General features: G+C 44.0%; 1 protein-coding gene across 5 annotated transcripts in view; it reads left to right on the top strand.

Annotated features, from left to right (window-relative positions):
• Window positions 1-17,598: 17,598 nt before the first annotated feature.
• The window catches only part of NLGN3 (neuroligin 3), a 126,379-nt gene continuing 124,212 nt past the window's right edge, over window positions 17,599-19,765 (top strand). For 3 of the 5 annotated variants that reach the window (XM_073640980.1, XM_073640979.1, XM_073640975.1), the window contains exon 1: window positions 17,602-17,738. The gene's annotated coding sequence lies outside the window, so the exon portion shown is untranslated. Of the gene's footprint in view, window positions 17,739-19,765 lie in introns of all 5 variants that reach the window. The other 2 variants (XM_073640981.1, XM_073640976.1) reach the window with 2 other exon arrangements.

Here is a 19,765-nt window from a genome sequence, read left to right as displayed (position 1 = left end):
CACCCATAAACGTAATGGTAACTAAAATTAAAGTTACATTTTCCTGCAAGTAATGTAGTGATGATGTTTACCCTGCAGTCCAATCAAACACCACAGATAACACAATGATTCATCGTTGAGTACTAATAATGTAGTAGATGTTATACATGGATTTCAAGAGATTACATACTCTACACAGATTACACAGCACACCAAGTTCGGACTCCCATTTTTGATCCCTCCCCCAATAAAGACAAGAGGTTTCATACTCCTATCATAAATACATATATAGTAATTCTTAACTTGTCAGATGGCACATTACTTTTTTAATACAGCCATGTATAACATCATCTGACAAGTTAAGGATTATTACATTTACATTACTACAGGATCAGAACCATTATCAGTACATGAATACATCACCAGAGCAAACATCAGTACATGATCACAGCACTAGAATCATTATCACTACATGCATACAGAATCAGAACCATTATCAGTGCATGAATATAGCACCAGAAGAACCATCAGTACATGCATACAGCACCAGAAACATTATCAATACATTAATTACAGCACCAGAACCACCAGAACTACATTATTACTTCACCAGAACCACCATTAGTATGTGAATGTAGTACCAGAACAATCATCAGTTTATGAATACATCACCAGAACCATCATCAGTACATGAAGACAGCACCAAGATTAGTACCGCGATCAATTGCAATGTCAAATCAGCCTCCATCATATACATATGTCCAACTCCTTGTTGACCTTAACAGTGCTAAGGATATGCTGGGAGTGTCAAGTGTAATAGACAGTCGCTCTGAATCTGGCTGTAGAAAGTCGCTGCGCTTGGCACTGCAGACACCTTCTTAATCTTTCTTCCTTTAAGACTCAGCGGCGACTTCCCTCCTGCTGCTGATTGACACACCCTAGAATGGGAGTTAAAAACCCTCAGTTTGCTCTAGGCAATTGCCGGCAATACTTCTATGTTCTTTTGTGCATGCTTGAAGCACTAGCTGTTTGCTGGCTTCTTCTCTGGTGCCCTTGGAGGACAGTAGGCATTACTCCTCTGGTGTCTGCTCAAGCTAAGTTTATCCCCTTTGTTTGTCTACCTTGTTGTCTTTAGTTTGTAGTGGGACCTGACCAGTGCTCACCCCTCCTCTTCCCTATCTAGGGTCAAGCTCTAGGGATATACAGGGTTTAGGGTCCTGCTCGGCAATTGGTGTGGAGCCAATATAGGGATGGTAGGGTAGGCAGGGTGATATTAGATCTGCCTAGGGGTCTCCACTCCCCCTTTCCCTAGTGTTTGGGCTTCCTCCTCCTCTTCCCTTTGTGTTGCACTTAGTCTTTCCCACACCTTGCGTGACAGGGAGTTGTTGTTACCACCCATCATCTGACTGCGGACCATACAGAAATCACAGCACTGGTTAGATGCAGTCAGTATCACAAATAAACATTTACATCCAAGTATCTTTCAGGTAACGTCTTCTCCGATTGGAGTCCTTTGCTTTCTATACTCCCGTACTATCTGGTACAGACGCCATGATGACTTTATATCCAGAACTCATCTCTGCAGACATCCTTCTTTTCCGGCCTTCTGCCGCACAACCCAACACCGTAAAAATAACATTGCAAATATAGTGCCTCTGATTAAAAATATTAACTCAACATCAGCTACTGTATAATAACTGGCTCTCTTATGGTCGATTGCCTCCACACTATCCTCTCCTATAAAGCACTGCCTTCACACCACCATCTACCTTTATGAACTATAACATGATCCTCTCTTAGGCTAAGTGCCCACGATTTTTTCCGCTTCTCTCTGGCAGGAAAAATGCATGTGGATTCTACATGCGTTTTTCCTGGCAGGTAGAAGCGTTTGTCAAGCGTTCTTCACATGCATTTCCGCATGCGGGTTATCAAGCACTTTCCAAGCGATTTTAGCATCACTTGGAAAAGTGCTTGACAACTTGGTCACACTATATACAGTACAGACCAAAAGTTTGGACACACCTTCTCATATAAAGATTTTTCTGTATTTTCATGACTATGAAAATTGTACATTCACACTGAAGGCTTCAAGACTATGAATTAACACATGTGGAATTATATACTTAACAAAAACGTGTAAAACAACTGAGAAGAGAATGCCAAGAGTGTGCAAAGCAGTCATCAAAGCAAAAGGTGGCTACTTTGAAGAACCTAGAATATAAGACATATTTTCAGATGTTTCACACTTTTTTGTTAAGTATATAATTCCACATGTGTTAATTCATAGTTTTGATGCCTTCAGTGTGAATGTACAATTTTCATAGTCATGAAAATACAGAAAAATCTTTAAATGAGAAGGTGTGTCCAAACTTTTGGTCTGTATTGTATATCCATGCAACCGGCATGAATTTATATAGTGTGACCAAGTTAATAGTTAAAAAAAAGAACAAAAATGGTAAAAAATAAAGATTATACTTACTTTCCGATGGCCCAGACAACAGACCGGATGCAGCGGAGAAAAGACCGGGGGCCATCACAAGGTAAGTATAATCTTTATTTTTAATTTTTAATTATTTTTTTAACAGGTTCTATGGTACCTGGGTCTGGATGAGAGCCTCCTCTTCTCCAGACCCGGGTACCATCCGCACATTGAATCGCTTAATATCCGCATGTGCATATGTGCTCATGAGGATATTATGCGATTCAATGCAAGTCAATGGCGGCAATTACGCTGCGTGTCCACAAAATTAATGGACATGCTGCGTATTTTTCCGCAATGACAATCAGCAGCGGAAATTTCCGCTGCATGTGCACAGCACATGCGGATCATTGGGGACCATGGGGCACGTATGATCAAGCGTTTTTTAAGCGTTTTCGCGGCGGAAATTCCGCTGCAAAAAAGGTTATAAAAAGCATAGTGGGCACGCAGCCTTAGGCATTATGACCTCCAGACTGTTCTCCCCTGAGAACTATGGTCTTGACACTGTTCCCCTTATTCAGTATGGCTTGCAGTCTGTTTCCCCATGCTATCCCTCTCCACACTGCTCCCCTACTCTGTCCCATCTCCACACTGTACCAACCCCCCACATTGCACAATGTACCCGTCTGCAGACCGTCTTAAACTTCACATTTTACTCCCCCAATATATAATAAAGAAATATCACTTTAATTTTCAGCTCTTGACCACTATCATGCCGCAGGACAATAGCACGACAACAGTGGCGTGATGATGTGAACCTATCACGTTATAACTGTCTGAATCCCATCCCTGGTTTGTCAGACAAATGATTTACCAACCCTGTGATCTGCACTTGACTGGCAGACATTGTCTGGTGCCAAATATTTTAGAAGAAACAAAGGTTCAAACGGGTCAAAATCATATACAAATGATTGTTACCTCATCTGCCAACTTAAAAAATGTCTGCAAAAATCTTTAAAAAAAATAACACCGTACCCACAGGATGTTGTGTTTAGAATAAAAAAGCCATAAACTCCAAAACCATAAAAAAAAGACCATGAGGAAGGACTGCATCTCCTTCGAAACATGTCGGTTTGTGGCCGCACCTAGGTCCCGTAGCTTTGCTCTTAGTGATGTCACATTGTTCGCGGCCCCTGCTCATGCCGTGGCTCAGTTGTTTACCATCACCCTGGATGAGGACACAGAAGAGGGGCAGATTCGGGAGGACGATTCCACCTTGCCAGAGAACCCTGCCATAGTTACTACCGTAGAATGGGATCTGGGGGACTGCTAACAAAATTCTTTGAATACTAAGTGTATTATTCATCTGACTACTTGAACCAACAGTGCTGTACATACCTAATACATCTGAACTCAGCTAGTCTCCCTGCGGTGGATCAGGGGATACTCTGTGACTATCGACCTATTTATCCCTGAATGCAACATCACTCCCAATATAGATGCTGGGAAAGAAAGTAGTTTCTGCGCTCTCTGGAGTCACGACAAACCATTAGTATGGATAAAAATGTAGGTTTATTGTCTACGCGTTTCAGAGTTCACCGACTCCTTCCTCAGGACAACCATACAACATGTACTCAACATGTACCATAGAACCATGTTGTATGGTTGTCCTGAGGAAGGAGTCGGCGGACTCTGAAACGCGTAGACAATAAACCTACATTTTTATCCATACTAATGGTTTGTCATGACTCCAGAGAGCGCAGAAACTACTTTCTTTCCCAGCATCTATCTCTGATATATCCATAGGAAGCTGCAGCATTTGGAGTCCAGGCTTTATACGTGTTGTGTCCCACACAACCCTACTAGGTGAGCAGTTTTTAATACTTATATGTAACATTTATTAATTGGATAAGACCCTTATGCGCTCTTGCATTCTTCCATATTACTCCCACCATGTCACATTGTGGGCACAGGTCACTTTGCACTGTTGGGGAAGATACCTATCAACTATTGGGCTGCAATATCTGTACTATATATAAGTCTTAGCGCGGTAGTATACACTGATATCTTCAGTTACAAGAGTAACTAATATTATCTGAACACAAGGGAGAGTAATGAGCCTGGAATAGAAGCAGGGGGTTGTGGGAAATGCAGTTTACAGTGGTCACATGGGCAGAACTGATGGACCGCTCACTTCACACTGCACAAAGAGTTACAATTATGGAGGAGCTGGACCCAGAAAATTATATAAGAAATTAGCTAATGAGGATTAGGAGACATTTATTAGGGGTTATTAGAATACAGGTAGTTTGAAAAACAAAAATTCTGGGATAACCCCTTTAAAAGAGCCAATACATTTTCCATAAAATATGCTACTAAACACTGCGTGTCTGAATCCAGCCTAAAAGAAAAATTTAAATATTGATGAAATTAGGGTATGTGAGTGATCATAGTGATTTGTAAATCATATCAAAAGTGGCGGAAATCTAATCAACAGGATATATGGACCTTTGCAAGCATTTTTATTTCTTTGTTCTGATTGCATATAAAACTATGGCCCAGATTCATCAAAGTGTTTACGCCACAAAGCTACAAATTGAAAATGGGCGGGGTTTGGGAGGACCCATGTTGGGGTGGGGTGGGGTGTGTCAAGGCTGCCCAATAAATTAACTAAAAATGGCGATATTCCTTACACAATAAATGTTACTTCAGTCCATAACTGGAGTAACATTTTTAGCAAAACGAAAAGAGTCGCTGATCAGATGAATCAAATTAATTACGTGGCTCTCGCCTCTTAATGAATTAAGCTCATCTTATTCCTGCACACCCATTATTAAGACTGGTATACGAAACACCCGTTCTAATGAATCGGGGCTTAAGTGCACTTTTTCAAAGATTTCATTGCTCCAATGAACAAAATGAAAACAAACAGCCTTGATTTACAAATAGTCCACCATTTAGTGTATGTAGCTCCAATGCAGATCTCAGTGCTCAAGGTTTACAAACTACAACTATACTCTGTGTATAGTCCAATTTCACAGTCATGATTTACTTCTCTGCTCTGCTCTTTGGTGCTAACATTCTCCTGGATGCTGAAACTACTCCAGTGGTTGGTGCATGTTGGTATAATTCACACAAAGCATTTTATATATCGCTGAGGAGACTTCTAATGTGACTTTTCAAACATCAATCACAGGCATGACTATGAGTGGGCTTGAGTGGGCAGACTAGAGCACTAAGGAAAAAGAGATTGCATGTTTTGTAGGGAATACGGTCTAAACTAAGAGCGTGTAACTTATAGGGGCTGTACAGGCAAAATGAAGATTTCCCCAGTGGCTTGGAATGTTAAAACCCAACAGAGGAAGCTATACTCACCTCCCGGCACTTACCAGGATCCAGTGCAGGCCGCTCTGTGGTCTGTGTTTACACCGGCAGCAAGTCGTCACCGTTCAAAGAGGCAGCAGGTCCGCTGGGACCTGTGATTGTCCACCTAGCTCAGATGCCTTACACAGCGTATCCTTAGGGATGTGCTCTAGACTGATGAGTCAAAATATGAAATATTTCACTGCACTAGAAGGCAGTTTGTTTGCCAAAGAGCTGGAGAGCGGTACAATAATGAGTGTCTGCAGGCAACAGGGAAGCATGGTGGAGGATCCTTGCAAATTTTGGTCTGCATTTCTGCATAGTAAATCTGATATTTGGGCAGGATTAATAGTGTTCTTAATGCTAAGAAATACAGGCAGATACTTATACATCATGCAAAATCATCAGGGAGGTGTCTTATAGTCTCCAAATTTACTCTGCAGCAGGTCATTGACTTCTAACATACAGCCAATGTCATTAAGAACTATATTCAGCATAAAAAAGAACAAGGAGTCCTGGAAGTGATTATATGGCCCCCACAGAGCTGTGATCTCAACATCATCTAGTCTGTGTGATTGTATGAAGAGACAGAAGGATATGCGCAAGCCTCATACACAGATCTGTGGTTAATGCTCCAAGATGTTTGCAACAACCTCCCTTGCTAAATTTCTTTCAAAACTGTACAAGTCTATATACAAGAATTAGTGCTGTTTTGAAGGCAAAGGTTGGTCACACCAAATATTGATATGATTTAGATTTCTCTTTTGTTCATTCACGTTGAATTTTGTTAATTGGTAAAAATAAAGTATTACAACTTTTATTTTGTAAAACATTCTTACTTTGCAGTATTTTCTCCACACCTGCCTAACACTTTTGCACAGTACTCTACGTTACATCATTTTATGTAAATGTTTTGTTTGTGGCTATTAGACAATACTAGTTGAGTAAATTCATCAACCATGGTAACATTATACATGAAACTGTGGGCATATAATCAAAGCCGTTTCAAATTGGGGAATCCCAATTCGAGCTGTCAACTGATTTTCTCTTTTTTCTCTGGACAACTTATCCCCAAAAAATTATAGGTAGCTAACATTTGTAATGGAATAACGATTATAACTTTATAGCTTGGAATAGAAATTTAAAGCCATAAGCAAAAATTTACTGTAATCTGTAAGTACAATGATGATAGATACATTAACTAAAACCTGTACTAGCTTCTCACAGCTTTATTAAAAATTATGGACACTGCTAATTTTTTACCCTCTTTGTATGGACAATTCAGAAAATTACATATAGGGCAACCTTGGTTCAAAGATATACTAACCAACAAAACAGTAAAACCTCCAATATATTGTGAAGGCACCTTCATGCCACCAGAAAAGGTCTGACCCATGAAGATATGGACTCCACCTCTAAAGGTGTTGTGCTGCAATGGGCACAACTTGCATGTAGACAAAAAAAAGGATGCCGCCAATGTCCATGAGCATGGCTGACAATCTCTTCCTCCCATCTGTTCAACGACCCCCCCCCCCCCAAATGAGCAGAGGGCCTGTGATGCAGTCTCCTCCTGTGATGTGGTTGGTATGAATATGAAACAACAGGCTTCTGTGGTGACACTTTTCTGCCCCTTTGTAATTAGGCTCTTCCTGACTTTAAAGCAACATGGCCAATGTTCAAGGCTTAGAGGAGCCAAGTTATCAGATATGAATATTGTTTTTTAGTGATGTGTCGGTTATAGAGATATGGGAGACATATTTTCTGCATTGTGGAGCAGTGCCGAACGCAACACACTCATTTGCATTGCTGTGCAGCCTGACCATTAAACCAGAATTATTATTAGTCTGGTGGATAAAGTTGTATATGCAATGTCTCATATGTAAAGATAGCTAAAATTGTGATAGGAAATATGGGTTAATATCTCCCACCTGGGACCTATAGTGAGATATCCTTAAGATCGGTGATCTCATAATTTTTGGTACCTGAGCTTGCACCTCATTTACAGGCACCCATCTGAGGTCACAGGGGTAGGTAGGTGTAAGTGGCTGGTAAGTGATAAAAGCAGGTTCTGACCCAGAATCCATGTTCAGTGTTGGGAGATAAAGCGAGCTGTAAGGACTGCAACATTTTTTAAAAGGAGTGCTCCCCTTCTCAAGATCGGCTCCATCCCTATGACAACTGGTCTAGTAATTTTCTTTTATCTACCCCTTTTATTTTTTATGCAATTGTATATACTGTATTCTCCTCTCCCATTTATAACATCTGTTCTATATTTTTTATAAGCACTGCCTAATTGTTGAAATAAATGTATAAACTTTAATAGCTCCATTCCTCTTGCTCTATAAACCGCACCCTGAAGCCTCGTGAGGCTCAACTGGTAACGGACGTCCAGTCGGCCTGTAGTTTTTCTTTGGTTATTGTGGAGCTTGGTGGTGACCATACCAAAGTACACTGCTCAAAAAAATAAAGGGAACACTCAAATAACACATCCTAGATCTGAATGAATGAAATATTCTCATTGAATACTTTGCTCTGTACAAAGTTGAATGTGCTGACAACAAAATCACACAAAAATCATCAATGGAAATCAAATTTATTAACCAATGGGGGCCTGGATTTGGAGTCACCCCCAAAATTAAAGTGGAAAAACACAATACAGGCTGATCCAACTTTGATGTAATGTCCTTAAAACAAGTCAAAATGAGGCTCAGTATTGTGTGTGGCCTCCACGTGCCTGTATAACCTCCCTACAATGCCTGGGCATGCTCCTGATGAGGTTGCGGATGGTGTCCTGTGGGATCTCCTCCCAGACCTGGACAAAAGCATCCGCCAACTCCTGGACAGTCTGTGGTGCAACGTGACGTTGGTGGATGGAGCGAGACATGATGTCCCAGATGTGCTCAATCAGATGCAGGTCTGGGGAACGGGCGGGCCAGTCCATAGCTTCAATGCCTTCATCTTGCAGGAACTGCTGACACACTCCAGCCACATGAGGTCTGGCATTGTCCTGCATTAGGAGGAACCCAGGACCAACCGCATCAGCATATGGTCTCACAAGGGGTCTGAGGATCTCATCTCGGTACCTAATGGCAGTTAGGCTACCTCTGGCGAGCACATGGAGAGCTGTGCGGCCCTCCAAAGAAATGCCACCCCACACCATTACTGACCCACTGCAAAACAGGTCATGCTGAAGGATGTTGCAGGCAGCAGATCGCTCTCCACGGCGTCTCCAGACTCTGTCACATGAGCTCAGTGTGAACCTGCTCTCATCTGTGAAGAGCACAGGGCGCCAGTAGCGACTTTGCCAATCCTGTTGTTCTTTGGCAAATGCCAAGCGTCCTGCACGGTGTTGGGCTGTGAGCACAACCCCCATCTGTGGACGTCGGGCCCTCATACCACCATCATGGAGTCGGTTTCTAACCGTTTGTGCAGACACATGCACATTTGTGGCCTGCTGGAGGTCATTTTGCAGGGCCCTGGCAGTGCTCCTCCTGTTCCTCCTTGCACAAAGGCGGAAGTAGTGGTCCTGCTGCTGGGTTGTTGCACTCCTACGGCCCCCTCCACTTCTCCTGGTGTAGCGCCTCCAGCCTCTGGACACTACGCTGACAGACACAGCAAACCTTCTTGCCACAGCTCGTATTTATGTGCCATCCTAGATGAGCTGCACTACCTGAGCAACTTCTGTGGGTTGTAGAGTCCGTCTCATGCTACCACGAGTGTGAAAGCACAACCAACATTCAAAAGTGACCAAAACATCAGCCAGAAAGCATTGGTACTGAGATGTGGTCTGTGGTCCCCACCTGCAGAAACACTCCTTTATTGAGGGTGTCTTGATAATTGCCAATAATTTCCATCTATTGTCTATTCCATTTGCACAACAGCGTGTGAAATTGATTGTCAATCAGTGTTGCTTCCTAAGTGAACAGTTTGATTTTACAGAAGTTTGATTTACTTGGAGTTATATTCTGTTGTTTAAGTGTTCCTTTTATTTTTTTGAGCAGTGTATATATAGATACCCATGTGTTATTATTCTCTCTGGACAGATGCTGGTCAACAGTGGAATCGAATGTGTATATACTATACGTTCACTTTGAAAACGCCCAATAACCTACCTAGTAGCAATAGTAGTCATTGCCTTATCCATCAATTGTCAGTTAATTGTATGATTGTCCTGACATATTGGGATACCTTCTTGATCTCCCTGACAGTATGTAAACCTGCTAGTATACAGACAGCACAATATACAAGTCAATGTGATAGTTCACATGGACAGTTTTACACACAGGACAATTTTCTGTGTGTAAAAAATTAGCAGTATACACTACTTTGATCTGATTTTCGGATCAGATTCGTCCATTATAAGTCAATAGGTCTGTAAAAAATAAATGATAATCCGCAGCGGAAATTTCCGCAGCATGTGCACAGCACATGCGGATTATCATTGTGGAACATGGCAGGCCTTCTACCATGCATTTTTTAAGTGTTTCTGCAGCATTTTTGCCACAGCAGAAACGCTTAAAAAACGCATCGTGGGCACAATCAAATTCCCCAGTCAAATTAAAGCTGTAATTTCATAAGGAGATTATGGAGTTATCATACGTCCAAGCCATATACTACTTACATTTTTGAGATCTCGGTACAGGCCGAACGCCTGTTGGAGTTTCGATCCATTCTAGCACCCCAGGGTGAGGAGATACATAGAATGGCTAGAAAAAGCCAGGTAGCAAAGCCGTGTTTGGTATCAAGCGTCAAGAAGGGCCCGGCCAGATCCGATGGCGCCAAAATCTCCACCCTATGACCTTCCGTAGAGAAGTTATGATCCAGCATAGGTTTTTGAGTTTCAGCTACCAAGAGCCCAGGGGAAGGCGACTAGACCATCCTGGGGGTGGGAAAGGGAGTGACCGACCAAGGGGTCAAGTGCTTGCGCAAGATTGTTGACCTTGGTTCACTTCTAAGGGAGGTCAAGACGTGCATCGTGTTGGAAGAAACTGGAAACAACTGGCACTCCACACCTCCCATATGGTCCATCAAGCCAGTAACTGACTTATGTCTCATCTGCTTATACCTTTTGTACTACCACCTGTATTTGTACAGTGGGGAAGAAATGCATTTAGTCAGCCACCAATTATGCAAGTTCTCTCACTTAAAAAGAGAGGCCTGTAATTGACATCATAGGTAGACCTCAACTATGAGATACAAAATGAGAAAACAAATCCTGAAAATCACATTGTCTGATTTGGAAATAATTTTTTTTTCAAATTTTGGTGGAAAATAAGTATTTGGTCAATTACAAACAAGCAAGATTTCTGGCTCTCACAGACCTGTAACTTCTTTAAGAGGCTCCTCTGTCCTCCACTCATTACCTGTAGTACTGGCACCTGTTTGAACTTGTTATTAGTATAAAAGACACCTGTCCGCAATCTCAAACAGTTACACTCCAAACTCCACTATGGTGAAGACCAAAGAGCTGTCGAAGGACACCAGAAATAAAATTGTAGCCCTGCATCAGGCTGGAAAGACTGAATCTGCAATAGGCAAGCAGCTTGGTGTGAAAAAATCAATTGTGGGAGTATTAATTAGAAAATGGAAGACATACAAGACTACTGAAAATCTCCCTCGATCTGGGGTTCCACATAAGATCTCACCCCGTGGGGTCAAAATGATCTCAAGAATGGTGAGCAAAAATCCCAGAACCACATGGGGGGACCTAGTGAATGACCTGCAGAGAGCTGGGACCAACAAAGAACTTGCACAATTGGTGGCTGACTAAATACTTTTTTTTCCCCACTGTATATATGACCATTTTATATGTAGATCCATTGTGTATATAGTGTTTTGTCTAGTGTGCGCTTAAGGCGTTTAACTATCTAATTTAACCTCGGGCGACTCTTTTATCTCAATCCACAAATCCACAAGTCCATGTTCCCGGTTTGAATATCACATGCAATTGGGGCTGGTTTCTGGCTCAATATAATCCCATATAATGGCTTATATCGAATGAGGAACTGGTGGCAGTCCTACGGGGCTGGTAAGACTCTGTTTTACTGGTGCTAATGAAAGGGTCTCTCAGCCTGTCAGGGTTGTGAGCGAGTGTTGTGCCACGCCAGCGACTGCGTGGGAAACCCTCTCACTCCCAGTGGCTCCTTGTACCCGTGTGGACAGGGGTGTCTTTGTAAAACTGCGCCAAGCTGACCTTACGTGTCCCCAGGGTGAGCGGAACGTTGGGGATCTTTATCTTGTCTGTGGTCACTATAAATCGTCCTGTCTATTTCTCATCGCCACACAATAAAAGGAAAAAAAATAGATCTACCTGTGGCCAAACATTTTTGTATCCCTGATCACAGCACCATGGACATGAAATTAGTAGTATTAAAAGGTAACTTCAAATCTCAGAGAGACAGAAGAGTCTGGGAATACGAACTTATGACAACCTCTGACATACTCAGAGCAGGAATGAATGTGTTGCATGGATTTAAGTCTTTCTACATAAACTAAGGAATGTGCTCCTCAGACCATGTGGGGGCATCACAATCATGGACCAGACCTCAATCACAGGACAATAAAACTTTCACACTCTTTATCCATGAACTATTCCAATATTTACGGCCACAACTGTTTATCCCTCTCCCATAATGATAGTTCTGCTTCACGTCACTTGTCTTATCTATTACATTATTTCTGTGACTTGCTGTGTATAAATATGTGACTCTTCAGATTTTGTGGTATACTATGCCTGATGAAGAGACCTGAGTAGTCTCAAAAGCTTGCAATTTGCTACCATCTTTTCAGTTAGCCATTTAAAGGTATCAACCACTGAGGACTCTCAAGCATTTAACTGAAACATTGCTGCCACATTAAGGTTCCTCAAAACGCTCCTGACCAGTTTTTGTGTGAGGACTTTTTCTTTTGCTTGGCAAGCTGTAGTTTTTATTCGTACCATTTTTGGGCTATATACAATGGATTGATCAAAATGTGGCATTTTTATGGGGTTTAAACTCTTTTTCTTTGAAGCATTTACTGTATGTGTCAAATAATTATCTATTTTCATAAATCTGTAACTTGGAAGATGTGGCATTATCAAATAAGCATTCAAACTTTTATATTTTTATAGTTTTAGAAAAAGTATTTTTGTTTCTCTTTACGTTTTTCTTTTAGTTTCCATAGGGGGCTTGAACTTACGACGACTTAATCACTTATATGATATTGAAATAGTATATTTTAGTAGATATTTTAGATATTAATATATACTGTATATTAGTATATATAGATGACAGTGTAAATAGTGTAAGGTGGCTGTAGGATACCTAGTTGATGGGAGATAAACCTGGAGTAATGCTTTAGCACACATAGGAATAAAAGGGGTTAATCGACCATGAGCAGCTGAAGAATGGGGAGAGATGGCTGCTCACCATATCTCCACCCCTGGGTCTGATTTACTTTGTAAATTGAGACATGTTTGTCTTACATGTGTCTGTGTGTATGAAGATGTGCAGATCTCCTGGAGTGAGTGCCTGTGCTAAAGGACTAACAAGATGGACTCTAAGCCAGGCGGGCTATCACAGGCTGTATTTGAGTTTCCTGTGATGTGGTTTATGAGGATTGAAATAAACTTGTTGGACTTTAAATAGAAATGGCTCCTGTGATACCTCAGATCACTTCCAAGTGAGTAGCATTGTTACAATAGATAACAGTATATGTTAGTAGATATTGATAGTGAAATTATAATCTTCTATGACGCCCAGTCTGGACATACGAGAGCAAACATGGCGCTGACTGGGTGCCTCCTGGCTGCTAAGGATAAGCATTGGCCCCCCACAATTGTAACTGATCCCATTCCATACATTTCTATCCAACATCCACTATACATTTATGTCGGATATTGGAAAGGGGTTAAAATCCACTATTTATTCTGAAGATTATCTCCACAGTGCGATAATGAAATTTTGTGAGATCTCACTCACAATGCTGTGACGCTCACATCCAAAGCTCCATAAACATATAAAGACAGATGAGGACAGGATTTGGCTAGCATGAGTGGAGCTGTATACTAAGAAAAACTACTTTATAAATGGTTTTCATTTCATTCCCGTTACAGAGGCATTGGGAGTGCTGTGGTAAGTTTGAACCATGCACCATTGTCATCACCGCTGGTCCTACAACACCAATAGAAATGCAGGAAGGGAAGGTTCAAACTTACCACAGCACTCCAAAGCCTCTGCAGCAGCCATTTTGAACATGAAGAGATCAGGGCAATGTTGGAGCAGTAGAGCGGAGCCCATTAGATAAAGGGACAGGGATACATACTGTGGAGACATTAAGCCAGTACTCTAACCTTGCTTAATCCTTAATATGTGTCCACATACAAGAAATATTTTTTCTTGTGAAATTCATTAGTGTTCCCACACAGTATTGTACCCTTTTCATGACCCCTAACAGTGCACCCCACACAAGTATGATGTCCCCACAGTTCATAACCTTCCACAACATAGTATGACATCCCCAGAGGATAAATCCCCCCCCCACACAGTATGATGCTCCCACAGCATGTTCCCCCACACAGAGTATGATGCCCCCCCTGGTACACCCCCTCCACATACACACACAATATGATGTCCTACGCTGAAAAAAAAAAATGGACCGCACCTCCAAAAATCATACATTGATCTAATGCCTCTCGGCAAAAATATATGTTGCCAGGTCACCTCTCCTTAGTTTAATATACTTATTTCCTTATTCAGTATCGTCCCAGTAGTCTTGTGTAGCTTACTCGAGACCCAGAACCTGCTCCAGCGGTACCTCAACCCTGTGGCCACATTGGCAATACCTGACACCTGAGTGTCTGAACGAGAACCTATCCCCGAAGTCCACATCGTCTAGACTGTCTGAATCCTTCATATCTGTGGCTCCGCTCCCGTGTCCCTGTCCAGCGAACCCAACTCCCTGGGATCGGCAGCTGCGGTACCGGGGACAGCCTATGAGTGGTACTTGGCGGCTACCTTCAGCTCAAGCCTGACTCCACCATTAATAGCTCCAGTGAACACCAGGTAGCCGCTTAACTACCCTCCTCCTAGGCAGAACCGGCCCTGTGGCCCAGTGAGTCCACGAACCACGTGTGCCACCAGTGACAATATGATTCCCCCACAGTACAGTACATTACCCCACAGGCAGTATGTCCCCCCACACAGTATGATGCCACCGCAGCACATTCCCACACAGACACAGTATGATGCCCGCACAGTACATTCCTCCACATACCGTATGATGCTCGCACATGACATTCCCCCAAACACAATATGATGCTTTCATGGTAAATTCCCCCACACACAGTATGATGCCTGCACAGTACATTCCTCCCCACACCGTATGATGCTTTTACGGTATATTCTCCCACACATACTATGATGCAACCACAGTACATTCTCCCACACACAGTATAATGCAACCACAGTAAATCTGCACACACATTATGGTGGCCCCACAGTATATCCCCACACACAGTATGATGCCCCCACAATACATTCCCCACACACAGTATGATGCCCCCACAATACATTCCCCCACACACAGTATGATGCCCCCATAGTACAATCCCCAACACACAGTATGATGCCCCCACAATACATTCCCCCACACACAGTATGATGCCCCCATAGTACAATCCCCCCACACAGTAGGATGCATCCACAGTAAATCCCCCACACACAGTATGATGTCTCCCCACAGTACCTTCCCCCACACACAGTATGATGCCCCACAGTACATTCCCCCACACACAGTATGATGCCCCCACAGTACATTCCCCCACACACAGTATGATGCATCCACAGTAAATCCCCCACACACAGTATGATGCCCCCACAGTACATTCCCACACACACAGTATGATGCATCCACAGTAAATCCCCCACACACAGTATGATGCCCCCACAGTACATTCCCCCACACACAGTATGATGCATCCACAGTAAATCGCCCACACACAGTATGATGCCCCCACAGTACATTCCCCCACACACAGTATGATGCATCCACAGTAAATCCCCCACACACAGTATGATGCCCCCACAGTACATTCCCACACACACAGTATGATGCATCCACAGTAAATCCCCCACACAGAATGATGCCCCACAGTACATTCCCCCACACATTATATGATGCCCCAACATTACATTCTGTTGAAGAAAGCTGAGTGCAGCTTGGCAGTTCCGTACAGTATGAATGCAGTGCCTGTTGGGCTTGCACACTACCGCTCCATGCTGAGATAAAGTGCCCCTTTCTGCAGCTAGGTGAGGTCCCCTACTGATCTATATGTTATTATCTATCCATCACTTATCTTCACTGGAGAACCTCTTTATGGTATAGTGGATTTTTCCAAAGGGCAGAATGCTCTGAGTGTAGTATTTTCTGACATTGATTAGATGCCCATTCACAGGGTTAGTAATCAATATAGAATTACTTATACATATAAATCAATTAAATAATCAGGAACCACACAAGTGTATAACATTCATAGACCAAGTCCACTCAGCAGTATCAGGGCGACCATGCCCTGCTTACCAAACTCCACAACAGGGCAGGGTGAGCCGGTGCTTCTTCTGATCTTCACATAACGGCCATAGTCAGCCCGAAACCGGGCCTTTTATTTAAGAATCTTTCTTACCAGACTGAATTAACCAATCAAATCAAAAGGACCTCTTCCCGCTCAAATGAAAAAAGGTTCTTGAGGCAAATCACAGCTAACCCCAGCAATAGTAAGTGCCACTAAATAAAAATGGGGGAAAGCAATAGAGAAGAAAGTTAAAAGGAATCTGTCACCAGGTTTTAGTTACCTCATCTGAGAATGGCATAATGTAGAAGCAGAGACCCTGATTCCAGCGATATATCACTTACTGGGCTGCTTGCTGCAGTTTTGATAAAATCAGTTTTCTCTGCTGTAGATCTAGCAGTTCCCTGAATGCTGAGCTCTGTATAACCCCGCCCACACCCCTGATTGGCAACTTTCTGTGCACACTTTGCATAGGTAGAAAGCTACCAATCACTGGTGGGGGCGGGGTTATACAGAGCTCATGAATATTGAGGACTACATAGCAGCAGTAAGTGACACATCGGTGGAATCAGGGTCTCTGCTTCTAGATTATGCTGTTTTCAGATGGGGCAGCAAAATCCTGGTGACAGATTCCCTTTAATGGAGATAAAAAGATGAGGAAGGGGGAGAACTAGATACATATCAAGCTACAGTAACTATTAAACCATTGTTAAAAGCAGCTGTATTAAGCATTGTGATGATTTTCTATGTCCGGCATCTGTGACCACGTGTCCCCCCAAGATATGATGCATCGGGGCCCATGTCATAGTTAAAGGGCCCAAACCAGTGAATGTAATAAAGTATTACAAAGCAACCCTATTCACGTTATTGCTACAGCCGATCACTGGCCTCAATGTAGTACGGCACAAGAGCAATGAGGCCAGAGATGGGCTGCAGCGGTCCAGCGAGTAACCACTGCTGCCATGCTTTCACGTGTTTAGTTTATCACCATCCCGCCTTTGGTTATTTTTTGCTTGTCTGGTAACCCCCCATTGAAGACTGCCGTCTCATAGCCAAGATGGAGAATCTCTTCCCACACTCGGGGTCAATAATCTTATTTCTTTTTAAACTCCCTCCCAAGGTCAAGCAGAGACCCCAGCAGCGTCAGATGAGCGCACACAGCTCAGGGCTGCCCCTTCCAGTCAGCTGCACTCCCAGCATCCAGGCCACATTCCCAGCATCCACACCAGGCGCCGGGATCTGTACCAGCAGCAGAGGCCCCGCCCCGCGCCGCGCGCCCCCGCACCCTCCGGTCCCTCGTCCTCCTCGTCCTCCTCATCCTTCTGTGCGCGCTCCCGGAGCTGCTGCTGCTGCTGCTGCGGGCGGCGGGAGACGAGGGAAATCGGAGAGGCCTGGGGCCGGACACACCCGGCGCGGAGACACGGCCGGGTGAGAGCACAGCCCTGTGTGTGTGGATGTTGCACTGTCTGGCTGCTGGTGCGGCTCTGTGCTGTGTATGACATGTGTACAGGATGCATCACCGCTACGGACATCAGTATTCCTGCCTGGCTCCCCCCACCCATGCATACATCCATGCAGACAGCACCGAGTCCGCTCCTACAGCATCCGCACAGCATCCTCGGCACCGCCGAACCGTACAGTGACCGGCGAGCACCGCAGATACCGGGGGCAGGCTGCACCACTGCACGGCACATACCGGGGACAGCGTGCACCACTGCACGGCAGACACCGGGGGCAGGCTGCACCACTGCACGGCAGATACCGGGGGCAGGCTGCACCACTACACGGTATATACCGGGGTCAGGCTGCACCACTACACAGTATATACCGGGGTCAGGCTGCACCACTACACGGTATATACCGGGGGCAGGCTGCACCACTGCACGGCAGATACCGGGGGCAGGCTGCACCACTACACGGTATATACCGGGGTCAGGCTGCACCACTACACGGTATATACCGGGGACAGGCTGCACCACTACACGGTATATACCGGGGTCAGGCTGCACCACTACACGGTATATACCGGGGTCAGGCTGCACCACTGCACGGTATATACCGGGGGCAGGCTGCACCACTGCACGGCAGATACCAGGGGCAGGCTGCACCACTACACGGTATATACCGGGGTCAGGCTGCACCACTACACGGTATATACCGGGGTCAGGCTGCACCACTACACGGTATATACGGGGGCAGGCTGCACCACTACACGGTATATACCGGGGGCAGGCTGCACCACTACATGGTATATACCGGGGGCAGGCTGCACCACTACACGGTATATATCGGGGTCAGGCTGCACCACTACACGGTATATACCGGGGGCAGGCTGCACCACTACACGGTATATATCGGGGTCAGGCTGCACCACTACACGGTATATACCGGGTCAGGCTGCACCACTACACGGTATATACCAGGGTCAGGCAGCACCACTACACGGTATATACCGGGGGCTGGCTGCACCACTACACGGTATATACCAGTGGCTGGCTGCACCACTACACGGTATATACCGGGGCAGGCTGCAGCAGTACACTATATATACTTGGGGCAGGCTGCACCAGTACACAGTATATACCAGGGCAGGCTGCATTTTTACACTATATATACTGGGGGCAGACTGCACCACTACACTATATTTACCGGGGGCAGGCGGCGCCGCTACACGGCAGATACCAAGGGCAGGTGGCACCGCTATACGGCAGAAACCAGTGGCAGGCGGCACCGCTGCACGGAATTTATATAATGCCCATGGATGACTTTGGATGGATGTGATGTCCTCCTTACCTGTGAAGAATTGCATCTTCTGGGAATCTAACTGCACATTGGACCCAGACTCCAGATTATGGTTTTATTTGTTTTATGCTAGTTTTGCCATAATGACTTTTGGTGTCACCCCCATCTTTCCCCTACTACAAAAGGAGCATTGCATAAATATGTGCACCCTCTTCTTACAGTGGCTGTCATCCACCATTTGCAGAGCGAGAGCTCATCTAGTTTACACTCCCTGATACATTCCTAGATAATCCCTGTAAAGTACATATTGCTTTACTTCCTTGCTGTGTTATGTGACATCCGTCATTTCATGAATTCGTTTTAGTTTTTTTTTTTTTCCATTTTAGATTGAGTTCCTTCTTTAGATCTGGTTTCTATTTTTTTCTCCCCAGCCACATCAGTATAATTGGTTGGGTTCCCCATATAGATTTGTTCCAATGTTTAATCTGGACATAATATTATTGTAGAAAAGTCAATATTTAGACTTCCTGCATATTGTAACATTGTTGCTTTAGATGACATCACGAGACAACATCCATCATTTTACTGTACACCTCCTGCATCTTTTCAATGACACAGCCATAGCAATAAAGGTAATTGAAGTATCCCTGTTCTAGCACAGATCCCAGGGGTACTCCAGTGCTTTATGTCCATCTCTGACTGTACTTTCCTTG

This window comes from Phyllobates terribilis, unplaced genomic scaffold (genome assembly GCF_046119375.1).
Source record: "Phyllobates terribilis strain yellow unplaced genomic scaffold, ASM4611937v1 Scaffold_7__3_contigs__length_470593459, whole genome shotgun sequence".
Classification (NCBI taxonomy): domain Eukaryota; kingdom Metazoa; phylum Chordata; class Amphibia; order Anura; family Dendrobatidae; genus Phyllobates; species Phyllobates terribilis.
This window is presented reverse-complemented; position numbering and strand designations above follow the sequence as displayed.